The 17974-nt window shown below is 35.2% G+C and overlaps 1 long non-coding RNA gene across 1 annotated transcript in view; it reads left to right on the forward strand.

Annotated features, from left to right (window-relative positions):
- LOC150102012 (uncharacterized) overlaps positions 1 to 17974 on the forward strand; it is a 103157-nt gene that overhangs the window by 42874 nt on the left and 42309 nt on the right. The window contains exon 2 of the long non-coding RNA XR_016549081.1: positions 13406 to 13448. This is a non-coding gene — a long non-coding RNA (uncharacterized LOC150102012). The remainder of the gene's footprint in view (positions 1 to 13405; positions 13449 to 17974) is intronic.

The raw sequence follows: 17974 nt of genomic DNA on the forward strand, positions 1-17974 counted from the left end.
GACTAAATAGGAGAAGTGTTAATTATATAAGTTTAAGATGATTCGGAGGTACACACCAAATAAATTAACTTTTAAACATTTTAACTCTCATTAGATCAAACCCTTCAGTCAGCACCAAAGGATTTGTCATTTATCTGTGATGCGTTACAGTTTTAGGAATAAATGAAACTACACCAGAGGGCGCAAGTGGCGTTCTTATCAAACGTAGATCCAGAACAGCTTTAGTTTTTCATTCCCTGCGATTTCAAACGTGTTCAGCAGGACGCTAAATGGGAAACACTCTTCTGTCCCGCCAACGTACTCTTCAGGGATGAGTCCTGTGCGATTAATGGAAAAGCCTTGCAACAACAAACGGCATTTTGAAGGCTGACATATTCCCTTCATTTTAGCCGTTACCTTCAGGGCTTCAAAGAAATCTCACGTTCCTCACTCCAATCCCCTTTTCCACCTTTCACAATTGCCTTAAACTTTGTATTGGAAACACCTTTTAAAATAGCCTTTTCCCCAAACTCGACATCATTATAGATCCCCCCCCCCCTCTCTCACCCCGACGTGCTGTTACCATGACAACATCAGTGAAATGAAGCGAAGCAAAAGAGTTGATTGTTGAGCTGGTGAGTGACGTCATAATGAATTTAACACACGTTTTCCCCGCGGGCAATTCCCACCAATTTCTGTTTGCAAGTTTTAAAAGTGAAGCAATAAATTCACTTTTACCTCTTTCCTTGTCCAAGAAAGTTGATATCTGCAGTCAATTTTACACTCGTTATTTTGTAAAGGTTTATTTTTTTTTCTTCTTTGGACCTTCGGTGTTCAAGGCAGGCTGTATCTGGAGCAAGAGCTTCTTCAAAGAGGTGAACACCAGTCAGCAACCTCTTCTCGAAGAAACTCAATTTAGATGCAAACTTTTTTTTCCTTCAAATATCCTTCAACAACTCTATTGGGCATTTAGTTTGTGAGTTCACCCCTTGACGTGATGGGGTTACAGATATCAACTTATATATGACATTATACTCCCTAGAGTTCTCTACTTCCAAATTATGTTTTGATCGAGGTCGACGTGACTGATCACAGCGCCATCTAGCGTTCCCTAAATGTACGCATGCTCAAAAACCGAACAATTTGCATGGAAGTTATCAGTGCTTTAAAAACGAAACTCGCGCCCTCTTGCGGACGAGTAAGGAATGATGAGTAGCCGATTTTGTTGCGAAGAGAACCTGTGGATAAAAAATATATATATATAAAAAACTGATCGGGTTTTACTGTTGGGTAATAAATAAAACATTATTTAGTAGCGTAACCTACCAACCGGATCTGTCAATGAAAAGTAGATGTGTGGAGACTGATCAGCATTCCTCAGTAAGCAGGTGATATTTATCTCGCGTGGATATTGCGAGTGAAACCGCTTAGAAAAATATTCTGCTCAAAGGGGGAGAGCGGGAAAAAGTGACGCAGAAAATTGACGGTGGAAATCAAAAATACGCACGCAAAATGAGAGGCAGGAAAGAGAGAAAAAAGAATGTTGAGAAGGATAAAACCCATAGAACGAAAAAATGAAAGAATAATTGGTAAAGAAAAAGAAAAAAATCAAGGAAAGAAAAATAAGTTTTGGAAGAAAAAATGAGTAGGAGAGAAAGAAGAGAAAAACTGATTATGCAGGAGGTAGAGAAAGTTGAAACTACACATGTGACATGTCAGTGACTAAAGCGAACTGGTGGATCATTGATCAACCTAACTGCTCTCTTCTGCGATGATTCGAGTATTTTTAGGACGCTCAGGAGCACCAGCCCAAACGTGAGAACAGTATTCATTAGCTGGACGGATTTGGAATTTGTAAAGTGTTAATAGCAGTTCAGAAGTAAAGCAAGATCTGGAGAAAAAGAGAAAACATTGCTGTTGGAGGTTTAATGGAATATTATCAGCACTCAGAAAGGATTAAAACTAATTTTAATGCTTCCAATATTTCGTCTTAGTCGCTGAGACATCTTCAGGGATAATTAATGTTTCCTAAATTTATCAAAGATCCCTCTTCACATCCTAGGCCATCTGCAAATGCCCATAGAGGGCGCACCACCTAGATAGGACTTTAGTTTCACTCACTATTGTATTGTATTTGGGTGTGTATTGTTACAAAATGTTTATTGTAATCCCTAAGATGTCTCTGTGACGGATACCATATATTGGAAGTATTAAAATTAGTTTTAATCTTTTCTCAGTGCTGATAATATTCTATTAAACCTCAAAAATGAATTCTTCACAGCACTTAAGCTTCAATACACGGAAAAAGAGAAAGCGTTTTTTTAATGCTATGGAAGAGATATTTGTAAAATGTTTTTGCAAAGGAGAAAACAAATTGCCAGTTGCCTGTTGGTCTCCTATTAATTTGAGTGGTAGTTCTAGTAGTTATTCATGAATAATAGAGAGAGTGAGGCCCTCTTCCTCTGTGAAGAGAGAGAAAGAAAGAGATGTAACTTTTGTATGTATTGCCTATTTTCAGGTTTGGCTTAAGTATTTTTAGGAGTAGAATTTTTTTTACTTGACCGCACATTGGTGGATAGATGAGCCGTAATCTGTGTCTTTTGAAGGATACAAATCCAGGGGCATATTTAAAACTCTAAAAAGATAATAAATATTGTAGTATGAAAAGATATAACGATGTTACAAATATTTGGGAAGAATCTGTAAACATATTATCGGATAAAAAAAAATAAATGAAAAATGCAAACAATATATAAAATTGATAAAAAAAAGTAGAACAAAATATCCCTATCCTGCCTACCGTACAAAAATGTACTGTAGGTGTCTAAATAACTTTTCGTGGTTGGGAGCAACATAAAAACTAGTTTAAAAAGTGTGCCAGAAAACTACAAGGATAAAAAAGAAAATCAACAATAGTAACAAACATGGAAGTTACTGTTAGGACTCATTATATATTTTTATAGGAAGGAGCACATACGTTATAATCAAGCACGATATATTTGTAAAATGCAAGACATACCGTATATAATCTACATAGACCAAACAATGAGGAGGTCTTTTTTAAAATTCTGTTCTCTGCTGTGGATTTTCATTCCTTTATCTGACTGTGTCTTCCATTAGCTTTTTTGAACTCGACAAGACGAGTTTCAAGTTAACTTTCTAAATCATAAACAGAGTCATTAATAATGGCTGAAAACCATCCATAAGATGAACATGTCATTTGGCAAGAGGGGAAAAAAAAAAAAAGGAAAAATCTCTCTAGACAAGTAACAACTGTCCAGAGTGTAACGATGCACAAAATTTACTTCAGCTGTCGTATATGCGCGCGCAAGTGTTGGGAACGCGGGTGCCTTGGCAACGCAAAGAAATCTCCTGTGTCAATTGGATAACTGATTTTAGACCTGCCTACCTCTCCGGGGCTAATAAATGATGGAAATTTCTGTGAAATGTAAACGCGGTGACCTTTCTTCTAAAACAAATGGTGTTGCCGAGTTGATGGAGCACGGCAACTTCTCTAGTGTATCACTATCTGGCGCGCGCAGTTAGCCGCTAACAAATGCTCAAGGGTGTACTCGTCAACCAGCTCGTTTTACATCCCGTTGCAGTCTGTCTTTCTACCTTTGTGTTGAAGGCTGAAAGTAGCAGAGACTCGATAGATTGTCTTTTCGGTAATTTTTAGAGGCCACCAGCTTCGCGGGGGCCAATCGGAGCTGGCGCGCGGGTAGACAACATGAAAAATTGCTACAACGGATAATTTATTTCCTCTTCTGACTTTGAATGTTCAGTTCTTAGACTACGATGAAAATCTAGAATTCGTTTCCATGTAGCATCTGTTTTAACTTTTAATGTCAAATAGAAAGGAAAGTTACTTTCTTTTAAATGCGTGTAAAGGAAAGTCTGGACTTCCCTCTTTTTAGATAACAATATTTAAAATCGTTTAAAATATTTTATTTTACATTCTTAAAGTAAATAAAAGATCAAGTGCTTTACCGAAATAATCATGCACATAAAGAAAACTGTGCAATTATTATTTCTCTGATATGTCAATGAAATCACAATAATCGATAATAGATCTTTGTCCACTGTTATCTATATAATCATCGAAGTTATATTTATATTATCCTCAAAATCTATATTATCATCAAAAATTCAAATGATATTATTTGATCTTCATCAGGGGCGGCTCGTGCGTAGGCACTACAGAATTGCAGCACCCCCATTTTTTTCGATATATAAATATATTTATTTATATTTGCTTGTAATATTTAATTTTATCATCGACAATCCTACACAATTCTCTTATTTTTATAAAATAATAAAAATCCATCTTGTAGCACGTAGGAGGGCGGAGGACGCTAGCAGCACTGTGTCAACCACAGTGTCATATTGCTACGCACAAGCATATGCACGTCATAGTGAGATGCGAGCTATTAGCGTAATGCGGCACTGTCCGTCGCGCAGTTCCACTATTGTTTATATGCAGTTTGCGCCAGTAGTCGAGTGTTCGTAGTGCTTATCGTGTTTACTCCGTCTCTTTAAATATTTGGACATTACAGTTAAAGACATAACATTTGTTATAGTTTTTATTTTAGAACATTATTGGAGTTATGATAATGGATTTTATTTTTAAGTAATTTTGAATTATACCAAACTGTATAATTTTATCGATAATAAACAATATTTTTTCATGTTTATTTTTTACCATAATTTTAATATTTTATCCAAACACGTATACACTGTAAGTACAGTGTGTATGTATATTTCGAAAGTTGCAGCACCCCACGAGCCGTCACTGATCTGCATTATCTTTTGTTGCATTATTTTAAATTTGGAGATCTTTAAAAATTATCCACTATATTTTGATCTAATTTTCATCAGAATGCACATTATTGGTTTTTATCTACACATGTTCTATGAACTGCCTTAATCGTAATGGTCCGTGTGTATGTTAGATAAAAGTATAACTTCTTGTATGTGGGCTTGTTGCAGGTAATGTACTATAAAAATGCCAAATGGATATATATTCATCTATAAACAAATTTTGATCCTTCATGCACTTTTATCTCTACAGTAGAACTGAACAAACATATACAAGGGTATTTGGATAAATAAAACATAAATAATAACAAAAATAATATATAATTTGTATATACAATACAATGCTGTTGTTTCGTATTTCGTATACTGAATTTTATATTTTGATGTATATTAAATTTTATTTCCAAGCCCTAGAAATGCAGAACTAATTTATAAGTTATCTATGCAATATTCAAAGTATAAATCTATTTTAAAATTACATTTTCACAATTTGAAAATAACAGTTTGTACATGAAAATCTATTTAGAACATCACTTAACATTACAATGTTTCAATATCGTAAACAACAGCGAATACTACCTATTAAAAACGTGTTTAAAATAGAATTTTATTATAGTTTTTATATGGTGTATCACTGTATTTTAATTTTTTAAACGTTTTTAAAATATATTAGGAAATAAACAACTTATTTTGCATTATCTTAAACTTTACATAACGATTTTAAAATAATTAAGTTACTAAATTTAATAAAAACTACATTTTTATTTGAAATGTGCACGACACTTACAAATGAAAATTTCGATACTTAATTTAAACATATCTGGGTTGAGAGTATGTTGGAAAAAACTCTCAAACGAAACATACAAATCGATTGTGCATTTATAGTTGATTATTCTTTTAAACAATATTAAAGCAAACTACCAAATCAAAGGGAATAAACTGTGTTGGATTGCACTAAGAATACTCTGATTGTTCTATGCGTCTTTATTTTTTCGAGATTCAAATCCTGTGCATTTTCTTTATGATAGAATTTCTTTTACTATCAAATCACAGAGCCGTAGGATTTTTTTTCCCTGATAGTCGAAGGGACTTTTTCTTCTCCCCCCCCCCCCCCCATCGAAACTTCACTTAAGCTCTTGATATAAATCTTCTCCCATAAAGTAATGCCAGTTGGGTTTTTTTATAGTGTTTATGGAGAAGTCTTTCACTTCCCACTTCCTCCTGCTCCACCCCTACCCTCTCTGATGCTACTGCTCTCAGACCACTAGTCATAATAGATCACAGGAGAACTTTATCTTTTATTCACATCTCCCCCCATCTTTCCCTGCTAACAAAAATCTCGCCTCTCTTTCCGGCTCCATTTCCAAGCTATTTTTCATGCTCTTCCTAGACTCATTCTCTGCGTCAACATTTTCTTGGAAGGCATAACTACACATTCCCGTGGAAGAGCGGCTCTTGCCTAGTCTGATAGCCATGAAACATGTATCGAATCTCTCATCCTCAGATTCGCGAGAGATTTAGAAAGCAGATAACAAATGGACAAGCGTTTATGCTCTGCTACTAAAGTCCGTACTCTACTTCGTTCGATACAACTCGCCATCTTCGGGAGAGAGAGAGAGCGGTAGGCACACAAGAACGATCACACATGCACACGCGCTTTAGATGCTACCTCTCCTTTTTTTTTTTTTTCTCTCTCTCTCTCTCTTTCGGGCTACGCAAACTGCCTTTTGCAGGGTGGACCAATTCCGCGTGGACAGATTAAGAGTGAAAAAAAAAATCGTTTGCACAGTCATCATCGTTTTAGTTTCGTAAGCCACAAACAGGAATGTTTGATGTTGGCACTCCGCTGTCGATAGAGCCAGCGGTGTGTGTGTGTGTGTGTGTAGAGGGGGGGGGGGAGGAAGTGATCTGCCGGCACGCACACACTAAGATGACTTAAGTTTTTACTAGTTTTGAATGACTACGGTTTTCCAAGAGGACATCTCGCCCGAAGATGGTTCCGATAATGGAAACAGATATTAGCGGCATGTTTTTTTTTTTTTTTTTTTGCTTTCTTTCTTTCTCTTTCGTAACGAAATGGAGAAAGAGAGAGGAACGTCGCTTTTGTCTTCTGGCGAAAGACGCGCGCACACACACACATCCGCCACATGCTGCGTGTGTGGGAAGGAAGAATAATTAGAATGCGGACGCTTACTCGGATTGTAGATTTTTCAATCAGGGAAACCGTCGGAGATTTGCGAGGAAATTCTCAACACGGCAAAAGATCCGGACGACTTTTTCCACACTTCATTCTTTGTAAGGAACGAAATAGGATTCAGAGACGACTTCGGCTGTTTGCAGAGATGAATTCATCCCCATCTGACTCTCTTTCGGTTAATTTGTTTCTTTTTCTTTTTATTTATAAACTGAAAATATTTGTGTATTTATTTACGAGATTTCATTATTGATATAATACAATATTTGTAATGAGATTAACTTGAAAAGTCTTTTCCGATATTTATACGAGGGTGGTCTGAAAGGTTCTCGGCCTCAACCATAGACTGCGACACCATCGGCAAGATTTTTTTTTCTAAGTTGGGACATCTGTCATAAGCATCCATGTGAAATTGCAAGTCATTCTCTCAAGTAATTTGTTTTATGCAGCTCTCTCAAGCAAAAGTGTTGTCTATATCTCTCGAAATGGATAAAATTGAGTATCGATAAAATTATTTGTAAAAGAAGGTTTAATGCCGAAAGAAATTTTTATTCGAAGTTCATAAAAGTTTATGAGCGCATTATGAATTGTAGGGACATCCATCCTATTCCCCATGTTTGGCTCCCTCTGACTTCTATCTCTTCCCAAAACTAAAACTCTTCCTCGCTAGTCAGCATTTTTCTTGAATCAAGAGGTGATTGCAGCTGTAGAGGGATTTTTTGCAGATCTTACTGAGAACCACTACAGGGACGAAATAATGGCGCTGGAACATCTCTGGAATAAATGTATTAGTCATAAGGGAGATTATGCTGAAAAATAAAAATAATTTTGAAATTATGAATTCCTTTTTTTTCATTGTTAGGCTGAGAACTGTTGAGACCACCCTAGTGTATGACCAGCTACAAAAGTTACGAACATTTTATAATATATAAACGTAACACGCACCCTTAAATTGTTTATTCATATTATTCCGGCAGGTGTCAACACTGCATTGAATGTTACAGCATTCCCGCCTGGTTAGCGTATCCACTTTCCAGCGAATAGACTGCGGGTTCGAATGTATAGTCTGCAATTCTCTTTAGGTGAGTCTCACACCGGCGTGAGACCACCTCTCCGGTTATTGGAGGCCTGAAGTGGTTTGAAAACGTTTCGTGTTTCGCTTGTAGAGCAGAGTTTCTGATCATGTAAATAATGAATAAAGAAGTACAAAAATTATGTAAATTTAATAAAAATAAAAAAAAAAAAAATTCTTAACCCATCCAGAGTACTAAAGTACTATATATATATATATAAAATATACATAAAAATAAAATTATAAATTATAAAAAATATATATCAAATAAAAAACTGGAAAGGTTTTCCAATTTTACTGTTATATAATGATATATGTAATCAAACATAAGATTTTACAAAAGATGTCGCTATACGTTTGATATTAGAGCGACATCTTTTGTAAAATGATGTTAACCATGGCGCTATGATAGCCTCGATAAATACCACTTCATGAGATTAACACGTTTATTCTGTACAAAATTTCCCTTTTTTCACTTTATAAAAACGGATATATTTGTATTTGTTACTTATAAAATAGAAAACAAACTTTGAAAAATGTAAAAAAAAAACCTGTAAATTAGAATGTAAAAATTGTCAAAACTAAAACCGTAATAACTCAGAAACGTTTAATAATATTCTACTATATGACGTCATGCATACTACGTTTAATATTCGTTTTTATTATTTATGGTATATATCAAAATAATTTATTAGTTTTTATAAATATTTAATGAAACTATAATGTTTTAAAAATTTTTACTTTAATTCTTAAAATAGCCGAAAGAATTTACTAAAAACATTAAAATAAATTGAAACCCTTAAATATTTTATATAATTTAACTTAAAATTAAATTCAAGGTCTGATAAGTGATCTTTTATGTATTCGAGGAGATGGTTTTAGTTTGTTTTTTCTTAGAACCACATTAATACTCATACGGTTTGTGATAATTTGTTCAATCCTATCCACCTCTGACTGATATCTTTGCTCTCGAGTGAGCAATCTTAAATACAAACGTTTCATCCAACCAGAGCGCATAATTATCAAAACTTCATTCACTTGGCTGTGTGTGCTGGAAGATCGGATAAAATCACCAGTAACACACAATAGTGGCTGGGGTTAAATGGACAAGGCGGTGATTTAGCTAATGAGTACGGACATTACGGCTCTTATATGAATGGAAGAGAAAGAACAAAGCACCCTTGTATCTGCGATGTTGTGTCACAGAATCACACACAGAGAGAGAGATGGGCCATTATAGGCCCTCGTTAACCACACGGTCTCTCCATTTCAAAGATTGCGCGCACATTTTAATATGCCCGCATGAGTTCGTTAAAACGACTGAGATTCTCTTGAAATGGCGTGTAACTTACTACACCGAAAAGTCATACATCCGGGGATTATATCGCAAATATAGGTAATGATCATGATCCTCAGTGAAATGTTCATTTGTGTGCCCAAACTTTACGTTTAACTTCCTGTAAACAGACGGAGACATTTAAACATGCATACCAGATAGAGAGAAAGGTATATAAAGGAATAAAGTAAAGGAAAGAATGTATATAAACATCCCTTTCTGATTTACCTCGTAGGTATCCCTTAAGTTGTAAAGATAATACAAATATGTAGAGTGTGTTTACTTTATGTGGGATTATTTAATTATCAGATGATTCATAGAAGAATGGTATTAAGGTAAATGTGACAATAGAGAAAAGGGTCACGTGATCAGATTGGCTACCCATCGTGGTACTTGAGCCAACCAAAAGGAGAACCACTAAAGGTTAATGAACAAAAAATAGATCTCAAATATTGGATAAGAGTTTCTTTGATTAAAAGTATTCGAGGGATGCCAAATATTACTCCATTAAATTCAATGTCTAGCCTCTGTAGCTCAGTGGGTATAGACCCCTTTGGGCTGAAAGACCTGGGTTAAATTTTCGTCAGTAGACTAAAGATGAGTTAGCCGGTAACCATACGGAGGTGTGTGTGGGGGGTTTCACCCGCAAACTCGGGTTTTTCGTCCCCCAGAACAGGCAAACCAGCCCCCCGTGAACACACGCATCTACAGTCATAGGACTAACCACCTTATCCTCGAGTTACGGTGCGAAGTCCAAGAATACTTGGAAAGATCGTGTGTGTTTAAATGCCTATTAAGGCCACTGATAGAAATTAAATTTCGACTTTACGAAACATAAAATGATTAATGTTTTCATTGAGTACTCGATTCTACTCACCTATTTTCATGAACAAACTTAATATTATTAATAATTAATAAAAGTAAATACAAGTTGTTTTTAAATTACAGATGTACCCGAATAGAAGTTCTACTAAATTTGTTTTTAGTTGATTTTTCCAAGTGGATTGAAAACGTTTCCTATTTGATTTCTAGAATCGAGACTTATCCAAGCCATATCCCACCTACAATACTAAAATGTTCTACCAGACTATCGTGGATGAGAATTCAATAAAGAATTCTCATCCGATAGTCAAACATTAATACTCTTTCGTGCAGCAAGTGCACGAAACGTACGTAACCGCAAAACAAAACAAAACTGGAATACCCGGTAAAGATTCTCCTATCGTCAAATAGTGATGGAAAAGCACTTAAACTACACAAATCGCTTTCATTTATCTTCTGTAAGCACCAAGAGAAATATGAGGCAGTTGTGATTTCCATCATTCATCTTTATACTGTTCTTTCTCTTGCGCCTCACCAATTCTAGTAGTAGAAAAACATCCTTTAACTCTTCTTCTACTACTTCTTTTAACTCCACGAAATTCAACTGTCTTTGCCATGACTTGTTGCTAGTAATAAAATGAACTGTTCGATCTGTTTCCATTTTTTTTTTTTTTTTTACAAACTTGTCTTATCCATGTCCTTTCGGCTTACATTTCACATTAGTTATAAAATACAGAACATTTCTAAGAAATATCGAGCCGTCTAAAGGAGATAAAGTGAAGCATTTTCTATTTACAATAACCATAAAAGAGTATATTATACCGAAGGTAAAGAATAAGAAAGTATTCTATAGGACAAAAACAAGAGCATAGGAAATGTTATATTTTATTTTATTTTTTTTTAGTTTAGTCAAACGTTGAATTAACTAAACTATTTCAGTCGCTTGAAAACAACATACAGATAGTTTATAATCCAAAACATAACTTACATTTCAATAGAAATATTCCGGTTTTGTGACCACATGTTTATTAAAGAAAACTGTTTTTAAAAAAATAAACAAGTACTAAAAATAACCCAACAAGTTTCGTTAGTCGTAAGACTAACATCTTCAAGGGTAAAGAGAACTAACAGTTTAAAGCACCAACTATAAGAAATTATGAAAAATAAGTTAATTTGTCGGTATTATGAACATCTAAGCAGTTCGTTAAAATACCGAACAACAGATCTATACAACCGTTAAGGCGTTAGTTGGAGACAATGCTATTTGTTGTCGCGTTCTGTGGTCCACGCTCATTCTATCCGAGGTCTGAAGTGGGCAAATGTTTAATAAATGATGGCCAAACTTGATTTAAAATCAAACCTTGGTTTTTGTTGCATTGGGAATTTTAATCATATTTGTTGGCTCTTTGAATTTTCTTGTGAAACAATTCTTATCAATATAGGACATGTTTGTTTTATCCCAGAGTTCATCATGATCGGCGGAAGCTGTGTGATATGCTAAGCCAGATTTATGTTCTCTCTTCTTTTGTACGTCCTTTTGATGTTCTCCCGATCTCCCCGTCTGGCCTACGTAGCAGATGCCACAGGAACAATGAATATTATCAACCCCTGGTTTTTTCATTGGATGATGTGGGAGGTTTTGGAGGATGAAGAGATCTCGATATTTTTTCAAGTGGCAGGAAAGTCACTTTTATGTTGTACTTGTAGAGTAATTTGGCTAATTTATCTGTTACATTCTTGATATAAGGAAGGGTGACTGCGTTCTTGAAGTCTTAAGTTTTTTGTAGGTGCTGTATTGAGAATTTTCTTAGTTATCTTAGTTGTGTAACCACTCTGTTGTAGGATCAGTGTTAAATATTGCATTTCTTCTTTCTGCTTTTCTTCTGTACTGGAGATGTATGCTTTATCCCTTAAGGTTTTTATTAGGCCTATTTTTTGCTTGGGATGGTAGTGTGAGGTAGCATGAAGAAATCTTCCTATGTTTGTTGGTTTTCTATAGATGGAGAACGATAATCTGTTTTTTTATTTCACTTATTTCTATAAGAATGTCTAGGAAAGGCAGTTTTTTATTTTCTTCTAGTTCCAGAGTGAATTTTTTTGTTTGTATGTAAGTTATTAAGACAGCCTTTAAATTCAGTCAATTCTAGTGCTGTTCCTGGCCAAATGATGAAGACATCGTCCATATAGCGGAGCCATATTTTTGGTTTGATGTGCCAGTTTTGTAGAGCATTATTTTCAAAATTTTCCACGTAGAGGTTTGAGAGAGCTGGTGAGAGGGGTGAACCCATTGCTAGTCCTTCTTTTTGTTCCCGGAGTTTGTCTTGGTAAAGGAAGAACGCGTTTTTTATGCAATAAATAACTTACATTTATTTATTGCTAAAATACGGAATATTCTTTTTATGTCTCCTTCCGTATATCTGTTCAATGTCTCTTCTATGCTTATACAGATAGTCACGTGATAATTGTTTATGTGAATCCCATCCAGAAAACGTTCTAAGCCTACGGCATACTTACTGGGCGAAATCTACCACGTAAAGACTGACACAAACATCTTTTCCCATGGTGGAATTCCAACTAACAGCTTTAGATGAATAATGGTTATGCTGTCCACTTGACCAACCAAACCGGCATAATAATAGCGATGAAGAATTTTGTAATGCCACAGATCAAAGATTCGTCCTACACCGAGGATTTGACAAAATGTTTATTATTATAATCATCTAAAGAATTCACTACAATCAGCAGCTTCTGTTGCTATCATGGACTATAAACATGCATCATGGACTATAAACACATAGTCCATGATGTGTTTTATATCTTTTGATATTATTATTATTATTATTATTATTATTATTATTATTATTATATGAACCAGAAGAAAAGTGCGTTTATTTCCATTTTTAGACTTCGGAACTAACAGGATGTCCAAGTTGAGTGCTAACTTGGCAACTCCGCATGACCTATGTGCCTTACAATGAAAACCTCAATACAGGGGAAGCACATTTATATTTGGATAGTTATACAGCATTTGACTGGCGCTTCCTATTTAAACATTATACGTAATTTTGTTATTTAGAAAATAAAATATTTTGTAAACAAAAATAACAAAATTTATTTCAAAATAACAAAATTATTTTGAAATAAATAATGAATACACAATAAATTGTAATTTACTTTCTTATAGAAAGTTAAAAGCATGAAGAGTGAAAGATAATTTAAAAGAAATGGTAAGTAACCAATAAACCAATTATTTTATAATATTTCAAATTGTAAATATAATTCTAACATCCTAATTCAGCAAGCTGCAGCATACGATCCAATGGGCATATTCAAATATTCAAATATAGAAGACCAAAAGCTATATTAGCATCCCATAGCGATGCATAATCTCCATGCTCATTCAGGGCGAGCAATCTGCTCATAAATTTTACCTTCACTTTAACCACAACAGATAGCGGGGAATATGAAAAGCATCTTGCTTCACCCCTAAAGACATAAATGTCAATTGTCCAACATCCAACATTTATCGACCGTGAAATGCGGTGATGGTATTTCAGGGTCTAGCTACTCACTGAGGAGACCTTAAAAAAGGTTGAAACCGGTGAGATTACTAATATGAATTCGCTCTCTTAAGATTTTTGCCTTAAGGGAGCAATTTGAGTCTCCGAGGAAAGTGTTATCCGGCACGGCCCGGTGAGGGGCTTTGTCGGTGAATGCTTTTCTTCGGAATATGAGCGGTTCTGCTTGGTGGTGGGGGGATCCCTTTACTGAGTGGAGCCAACGCTGAGTTGGACCGTCTTTCGCCCACAATTGAGTGGCCTAGGGCTCGTCCGAATTTTTAGAGACGGCTTTACTTATTCATAAGGGTGATTAATACCCTTGGAGGGTAATGGATGGCAATGCTGTAGCCAATGAAGTTCTAACTGAGGCTTGGCTATTGCTGTTACCCTCCTGCCATGATCAGAGCTTTATATAGCGCTCAATAACACGCTATCTTTACACTGTCCTCTACAGATAACGGGGAATATGAAAAGCATTCTTACTTCGCCCTTTTAAGCCAGTCCTTTTAAGGAAACTATCCAACATAGCCTACAATCTTTAGCAACAAAGTTTTTCCTAAAAACGCCTATGCACCCCAACGATTTGGTTCAGCAAGCTGTAGCCTGCGAGGCAGCAGATATATTCAAACATAAAAGACCAAAAGCCATTTTAACTTCCTGTAGCGATAATCTCCATGCCCATTCAGGGCGAGCAAACTGCTCATAAAAGTTTACCGTCACTGTAGCCATAACAGATAGCGGGGAATACGAAAAAGCATCTTGCTTCACCCCGAAAGTCATTTTGCACCTAAAGCCATTCACAAATATTCATTTCACAATCAGATATAAGTTCCGAAACTTATCTCTTTGCTAACTTAGCATACAGAACTTATTCGTATGAGTTCGTTTACTTTTGGAAATTTCTTTTTGAAGTATTTGGCTAACATATGGATAATTTTATTCTCACTTAAATAAGTTTTGATGCCACACGAAAGCACTTAAGGCCATGTCTTAATCATCATTGACGAGTTTCCTCTTCCTTCCCAATTTTCAAGCCATCTCTGACATCAGAGAATTATAAATGCAGTGCTAATCACTTCCATCGAGTGTGTTAACCTTGTCCGCTGATTATTTCTCCGTTCTCTGCTTCAATTACCAGATATTCTCATCCACACCGGTTACTATGGCGACAGCTGCATATTTCATCTTGTCATCTCCTATCTGCAGTAATTAATTGAGCAATTCCTTGTAATGTTTTAAGAATATGTCCCTGATAATGCCAAATCGCGCTTGCAACACCTGCTTATTTGGGAACTCAGAGATCAAGATGATGCTAAGACAACGTGATCTGCTGATGAGAACCAATCTGAGCAGGTGATAAAAGCCAAATGGTGGGATAGTGCTTTAAAAGATGCTTCATTAGCCAGGACATTTGAGGTGTGATTGTCTCTGACTTAACTACCTTTCACCCCATCAGCAAGTAGCATCAATAATGATGACTTGTTAGTTAGCAGAGAAGAATTCCTTTTTTTGAACTATACGAGGATCTTATTACAGCATACATAACTACCTATTAATTACAGTAATTGTCTTTCTCTGAACTCCGTAATATAAAGCTACTAATGAAACAGATAAAACGAAGAGCGAGAGGTTCCAACCATCTCTCTCTCTCTCTCCTTTCATAGAGTGAGGTTATTATGGGGTAGCCAATGGGCGAACTAGTCCGGAGGCAAATTACAAGCGAGTCTCACTGATCTTTAAAATAACTGGGGTCGTTACTGTAATAACCGCATGCCTATAATAATATGGCACTTCGGAAATTGTCTATCCAGTGACGCAATCGACCCCTGGTGTGGATGCACACAGCCTTTGCTCATGACATGTACTGTGCTTGATGTGTTAAGAGACTGCGGCTCGCGACTAATGACTGGAGAGGCTTACGGTCCAGCGTTGTACAATGAAACGCCAGATGTAATTAATAGGAGGCCCTAATTACAGATAGTAATTAAACCTACCGACAGGGACAGGACGATAATGGAAAATGGTCACGCCAAACGGAGTCTCCGCACACCCTGCTTCGGCCGTCAGGATATCCACCACATCAATAGGGGTTGACTTGTCACAGTGTTACCATCCAACTGTATTTGCGCCGGAATGATTTCAAAATTCAATTCATAAAGGCAGTATAACTAGCCGGAATGTGAATTCTGTCATCTTCCCCCACCCAGTAAAATAAGATCTTCCTGGTTGTTATAGTGATTAGTAGACATTAAATGGCAAAACTGGCTGTCGTTCATGAATAGATGGAATTTCGCCTTTTTATTTTATGGATGAGATTATCAAAGATTACTTTGACAGAACCGAAATAGCAAAATGTGCTGAGTTGGCTTTAGCACCAGATGTAATTATTTTAAACCAATACATTAGTCTTCAATGACATTTTCTTGGCAAAATGCACAAAATATACCGATAAGACCTGTCCTATCATTCTAGGACTGACTTAATGGAAAAATCTTTTCGTTCAAATCGCGATAGGTTTCTTGTTTCATGGGCTGATGTGGTATCGCACGCATTGAAAAATATATTACAAAATATGTCAGCTTGCTTCTAGCACCACTAAAATCTAGGCTATTCCTTTTAAATATATTAGCCTTGATATTATATTGGCTTCTAGCACCACTAATATCTGGGGTATTCCTTTTAAATATATTAATTAGCCTTGATATTATACTGGATTTGAGCATCAATAAAATCTGGGCTATTCCTTTTAAATATATTAGCCTTGATATTATATTGGCTTCTAGCACCACTAAAATCTGGGCTATTTCTTTTAAATATATTAGCCTTGATATTATATTGGCTTCCAGCACCACTAAAATCTGGGCTATTCCTTTTAAATATATTAGCCTTGATATTTTAGCCTTGATATTATATTGGCTTCTAGCACCACTAATATCTGGGGTATTCCTTTTAAATATATTAATTAGCCTTGATATTATACTGGATTTGAGCATCAATAAAATCTGGGTTATGCATTTTAAATATATTAGCCTTTATATTATATTGGCTTCTAGCACCACTAAAATCTGGGCTATTCCTTTTAAATATATTAGCCTTGATATTATATTGGCTTCCAGCACCACTAAAATCTGGGCTATTCCTTTTAAATATATTAGCCTTGATATTATATTGGCTTCTAGCACCACTAAAATCTGGGCTATTCATTTTAAATATATTAGCCTTGATATTATATTGGCTTCTAGCACCACTAATATCTGGGCTATTCCTTTTAAATATATTAGCCTTGATATTATATTGGCTTCTAGCACCACTAATATCTGGGCTATTCCTTTTAAATATATTAGCCTTGATATTTTAGCCTTGATATTATATTGGCTTCTAGCACCACTAATATCTGTGGTATTCCTTTTAAATATATTAATTAGCCTTGATATTTTAGCCTTGATATTATATTGGCTTCTAGCACCACTAAAATCTGGGCTATTCCTTTTAAATATATTAGCCTTGATATTATATTGGCTTCTAGCACCACTAATATCTGGGCTATTCCTTTTAAATATATTAGCCTTGATATTTTAAATTTGATATTATATTGGCTTCTAGCACCACTAAAATCTGGGTTATTCCTTTTAAATATATTAATTAGCCTTGATATTTTAGCCTTGATATTATACTGGATTTGAGCATCAATAAAATCTGGGTTATTCCTTTTCAATATATTAGCCTTGATATTTTAGATTTGATATTATATTGGCTTCTAGCACCACTAAAATCTGGATTATTCCTTTTAAATATATTAATTAGCCTTGATATTTTAGCCTTGATATTATATTGGCTTCTAGCACCACTAAAATCTGGGTTATTCCTTTTAAATATATTAGCCATGATATTATATTGGCTTCTAGCACCACTAAATCTGGGTTATTCCTTTTAAATATATTAGCCTTGATATTTTAGAATTGATATTATATTGGCTTCTAGCACCACTAAAATCTGGGTTATTCCTTTTAAATATATTAATTAGCCTTGATATTTAGCCTGGATATTATACTGGATTTGAGCACCAATAAAATCTGGGTTAGTCCTTTTAAATATATTAATTAGCCTTGATATTTTCGCCTTGATATTTTACTAGATTTGAGCACCAATAAAATCTGGGCTATTCCTTTTAAATATATTAGCCTTGATGTTTT

Source organism: Typopeltis vanoorti, chromosome 11 (genome assembly GCF_054136105.1).
Source record: "Typopeltis vanoorti isolate ZY-2024b chromosome 11, IOZ_Tvanoo_1.0, whole genome shotgun sequence".
In the NCBI taxonomy this organism is placed as follows: Eukaryota; Metazoa; Arthropoda; class Arachnida; order Uropygi; family Thelyphonidae; genus Typopeltis; species Typopeltis vanoorti.